The sequence below is a fragment of the Cyprinus carpio genome, chromosome B2 (genome assembly GCF_018340385.1).
Source record: "Cyprinus carpio isolate SPL01 chromosome B2, ASM1834038v1, whole genome shotgun sequence".
In the NCBI taxonomy this organism is placed as follows: Eukaryota; Metazoa; Chordata; class Actinopteri; order Cypriniformes; family Cyprinidae; genus Cyprinus; species Cyprinus carpio.
Genome location: NC_056598.1, coordinates 9,217,648 through 9,223,647, shown reverse-complemented (window position 1 = coordinate 9,223,647; position 6,000 = coordinate 9,217,648).

The window sequence follows — 6,000 nt, the reverse complement described above, 5'->3', positions numbered from 1 at the left end:
AAAAAAGAATAGGTTGTAAAACCATAAACATAACAGTCTTATCAAATACCGTACGAAGTTCTGGTTCAAGCTCTGCCTACTTCCATTTTTTTCAGAATACAGGTACAGATACAGATACGAATAATTTTGTGAATGATACAGATACAAATACAGATACAAATACTGGCTTTGCTGCACACCCCTAGCGCCCACACAGAAACATTCAGTGCGGAAATGTATTGTCAACACTGTTCTGTGATTTCTCAAAATAGCTTAGAAACTGAAAAGTTCTATAATTAATTTCTTAATAACTAAATCCCACAGCTTCACCACTAGTAGAGAGACGCTGCCAGGTAGAATTATTTCACACACGCAATCGCTCTTACTAATGTGTTCATATGAATGTAATCTTTACTGTGCTACTTTATCTGTCACGTTATCTGATTTAGAACAAGCAGAAATCTGTGAGAAATATAACGACCCAAAGACAAAAAAAATTAGCTGTTATAGGAGCAATAACCATGTGGCCAGGTGTTTTTTTTTTTTTTTTACAGCTCCAGGCTTATGATCATTAATGATGTCATCAGTGACTAGTCGACTTCAACTTGACTTTCATCACATAAAAGTCGACTTTAAAAAAATCAGAAGTCGTTTCAAGATTCAAGATTTTATTTGTCACGTACAAGTTATATGACATACAACAAGTAGTGAAATGTAGGTCTGGCATAATCTTTTTAGACTGTGCAAAAAATAAGAGAAAATAAAATACAAATAATGAAATATACACAATATATTAAACTACTACACAGATGATGTGTAGAGATACTACACAGAAACTGCTACACAGATGATGTGCAGAGATGTAAACAATGTGCAGTGAGAATGAGTTGCATAGCTAGCTTATCTCAAAAAAGTGCAGTGTGCAGAGAGTTATTGTGACTGAAACCACTAGGTGATTATGTAAAGTGCAGTGTGTTTAATGTCCATGTTTAGAAGTCTGATAGCGTGAGGGAAGAAACTCATTCTGAGCCTCTCCGTTTTTGCCATCAGACTGCGGAAGCGTCTGCCTGACTGTAGCAGATTAAACAGTAGGTTTCCAGGGTGGGTGGAGTCTTTGAGGATCTTAACAGCCCTAGCTTTTAATCTCCTGGTGTGGATGTCTTGCAGAGAGGGGAGATCAGCTCTGGAGATGCGCTCAGCTGAGTGCATTACTCTTTACGATCCTGGGCTGAGCTGTTTCCATATCACAATGAAATGCACTAAGTCAATATACTTTCTATAGCCCCGATATAGAAAGGTTTCAGAATTCCAGGGGAAACCTTGAATTTTCTCAGGAGTCCCAGATGGTACAGTCATTGTCTGGCTTTTTTAATTTGAGCTTGAATGTGATTAGTCCAGGTCAGGTATTTGAAGCTGCTCACTCTCTCCACTGAGGTCCCATTAATGATGAGTGGGGTGCAGATCCATTGCTGCCTCCTCCTGAAGTCCACAACCAGCTCCTTGGTTTTGCTGTCGTTCCTTTAGCTTATTAGACACACAGACACACACACACACACACACACATGCGTATATATATATATATATATATATATATATATATATATATATATATATATATATATATTTGTGTGTGTGTGTGTGTGTGTGTGTGCATCATTACTGTAAAAAGGGTTCATATGTATATCTCTTATCATCATAAGACTGCAATCACTAGTAAACAGAAGACTTCCTGATAATAAAGTATCTGGAAAATATCTACTCTATGATCAATGCATTAAGTTACATTACATAAAGACTAAAATAAATAAAACAAGCAAATTAAATGATAACTGATATCTGATATCTTGTCCACTGATAAACCCATGTCTCAAGTCAAGTGAATTATGAACAGGCGTCCAATGCTGACTTCCGGAAAAAGTGAATTACCAATGAAATTTGAGATTATAATTGACCATATGCACGATTACTTCCTGGTTTTAGATAAGCCAGGGGAGTCATTTCCAGTCAATTGCACTGTGCCGTAAGGGGATTCATCTGACAAGCTGATGTCAAAATAGAGCTGTGCATTAAGTAATTCAGACTAACAAAACTACAGCAGCAAGTCTGTGTTGGATAAAACTTAAACGATGTAGTTTTTAAATTTAATCTTAACATTTCAAAATATTCAGTTCATTATTTATTTGTTATAACTTATTTAATTTAATAACTTATTTAAGTATATATGTATTTAAATAATTCAGCATTATAGGCTCTTGTCTGGCTTTATTTATTTCTTTAAATGACAAGTGACTTTGTGACTTCATGCACTTGGTATAGGCCTACTTCAGTGCGATAAACTACTAAATTTGTTATTATATTTATTTTATAATAAATCAAAAGACGTGAAAAAAAAAAAACTAGGGTGTTGAAATGGCAGCTTCAGCCAGTGAGTGATCCTAAGCTATTTTTCGCCGAGACACGTTTTTGGCACATTACTCCATGTCGTCTTCATGAATTAGAAAGTGAACCTTTAATAATGTAAATTTTTCCTGCACAACGTTGAGAAATAATAAATTATGTTTTGCTTTTTTTTTTTATTTTATTTTATGTGTTTGTTAGTGTGTATGTAGGTGATTGATTATTTATAATGAATTTACGTTGTTGTTTTGTTTATTAGATTAACTGCCTTAAACAGTTATGACAGTGTTTATTTGTCAGCATTCAAATGTACAGTTATGTGTCTGGGGACTTTCCCGGGATTACTAGACTCTGCATATAAAATGATATGTTCATTAATAGCATGAAACTGTATGTTAATTCTGATATCATAATTTATGGTTTCTGATAAGAATGAGGCAGGAGAGGTTTCTGTGAGAGTCTCTACCTATGTATAGCACATATAGTAAACATGATAAGAGAACTGACAGTATGAAAAAATCTCTTAATCATTGGTTTATGAGAGATCTGTCTATAATGGGCAGAATACTCTTGACCAAAGCAGAAGGCATATCTAAATTTACCCATGTTACTCCCTCTATGTTTTTCCTCAACTTAGAAATAAGGTTAACTCTATTATGTTTAATTTTATATGGAAAAACAAAACTCATTATATAAAAAAATCTCAGATGATTAAATAATATAAAAATGGAGGTCTGAAAGCCACTGAATTTGAATCAACGGTTGAAGTTCTTAAAATGAATTGGATTATAATGTATTTAGCACAGCCTAACTCAATGTGGTTTCAGATACCAACGTGTGTATTAAAGAAAACTGGAGGGTTAGATTTTTTTCTGAAATATGATTTTGAGGTTTCCAAATTGCCAAATAAGCTTTCAAAATTCTATAAACAGATTTTGTATTATTGGAAAATGTTATTCACCCAAAATTTTCTACCTTGTGGAATAGCAGAACCATTACAATAAAGAGAAAGACAGTATTCAAACAAGAGTGGTATGAGAAAAATGTTTTATATGTTGAAGATCATTTAGATGGAACTGGTAAAAATATTCAACATAATTCATTCATGGAGAAGTTTGAGATAAAATGTTTCTTTAGAGAATTTAATACTTTGTGTAAAGCCATCCCTCTTGCTTTAAAACAATTAATACAAAACACTCTTACGTATTCAAATGTATCTGTTAAATTGCCTGAGTTAAAGATTGGAGAAATATATATTGGGGACAAAAACTGTAAGAACAAAGTAATAGGCAATGTATTAAAATGTGAATTATTGTCAGACTTCAATACACCTTCAAAATTAAAACAATTTGAAAATTAAATATTTAAAAACAAATTCTGTAATTATCTTAAATGGCCAATTCTACCTAAAATGAAGGATATTCAGTTTAGGATTATTCATAATGTGTATCCAGCTGCTGAAATTTTATGGAAAAGATTCCGTTTTGAGGTAGATCCTTGTGTTTTTTGTTTAGAAGAGCCTGAAACCATTGAACATTTATTTTTCTCTTGTCCAGTCACATTAAAGTTCTGGCAGGATCATTACAGCTGGCTAAAAATTTATATGAACACTGATATTACATCACTAAATTTGTTTCAGGTTTTGGTTTTTGCTTATGCAGATGGTCTTTCGAAAAAGATGTCATTGATGTTAAACATTATTACAATGGGTAAATATCATATACACAAAAGTAAGTGGAATAACAGTAAACCCTCTTTAAATTGCTTCAAGAATGAATGTAAAAAATACTTAATCTTTGAAACACTTATCCAAAGATAATCAATGTGTGTGTGTGTGTGTGTGTGTGTGTGTGTGTGTGTGTGTGTGTGTGTGTGTGTGTGTGTGTGTGTGTGTTGTGTGTGTGTGTGTGTAGGTTTTTGATTGTGCCAGATTGTGTGTGTGTGATAAATAGGTTTTTATGCCATCAATATATTTTGATACACTGAAATTTCTTGTTACCAATTTCAATATCACAAAAAAATACTAGCCCAAGTAAAACCAAGCTTCCTAAACACAAGTAAAGAGAAACAAATTTTAATATAACAAGGATACATACGAAATCAACCTACTTGAAAAACTTTTTTTAAAAAATGAATAAGAAATATTATATTTTATAAAATAAATGTACAAATAGACTGAATAGTATTCACTGTATAAATTCAATATACATTAATTCTTACTTATTTTACAAAAGTGATTCAGTCAAGGACAGTGAGTGATTCTCTTTCTGATGTTTGATTTACATTATTGACACAACTGGCAACAGCACCTATATTAGGTTATAAAAAATTCTGTTGTTGTTCTAAACCTGTATGAATTTCCCTCTGCTGTTTGCTGAACGCAAAAGAATATATTTGGAACCATACTGGTAACCAAAAATTAAAAATAAATTAAAAATACACTATGGGAGTCCATGGGGACCAGAAACTGTCTGGTTATAAACATTCTTCAAAGTATCTCTGTTATGTTGAGGAGAACAACGGGAGGGTGAGTAAATGATGACAGTATTTTCATTTTTTTGGGTGAAGATCTCATCATATAATGCCAGGATCTCATATAGCCTCCTACTGCATTATCTTTAATAATTTATGTCGATGTAAGACACAAATGACTGTGTTGACGAGGATACTTGCAAAGACGGGCATTTTGACAAATAACTATATGTATTTGAACGTTTAAGCACAAGGCGCAAAAAAGAACTCAAGTTTAGTCAGTCAATCGTTTGTTTTTAAACCACAATGCTTAAAACGCGTTTAACTGATAAACTTACATCATGACGTGCAAAACGACTGACATTTTTCTACCGGGCTATTTCCCAACCCTTAAGCGAATATACAGAGTTTGTTCAAATACAAAAAGCCAAATACATCCAACAAGTTAATAACTAATAATAACTAACCTAAAACCTGTGTGGGCGATGAGGCTGTGTTTTTATCTGCTCCATGTGCCCAGTGCACTTGTTGTTCCACAACCTCTACTTCATTATCTTGATCAAGCTGAAAAAAAAGAAAGAAAAAGAAAAACGTAAAAGACATACAGCAGATAAAACATAGTCAGGACTGACTATGTTTTATCTTTTACATTTTTCTTTCTTTCCTTTTTTTGAGCCTCTCTCTCACATTTGTTTTAGAATAGCTGACATTTTTACTAATCGAAGATTGTTCTTTGCGTGACCATTTCTAGATTATGCCAGAACGAATTGAAGAGTGGTGAGGCGCAGCGATCACTTGATAGATACGCGTACAGTTCATTCAAAAGTGAAATACAGAATAAATACATTTGATTGGTAAACCAAATTCAAACATGATGTTTCAATCTCTAATGGTAATACATGGAATTTACGGCAAAACTATACTAAATAATAGCGCTAAGTGAGGGGAGTGATTGGCGCTCCAGTCAATCTACTCCACTGCCAATCAGGGCCCAACTCCTTGCTTGGGCACTGGGGCTTCAGCCCTACCTAGCCCTATTGTTAATCCGGCCCTGGTCATATGATGCGATTTCAATTTTTCCTTTCTCTTTGGAGTGTTACAAGCTCTTGGTGCATAAAGAAGATCTGTAAAGTTGCAAAGACTAAAGTCTCA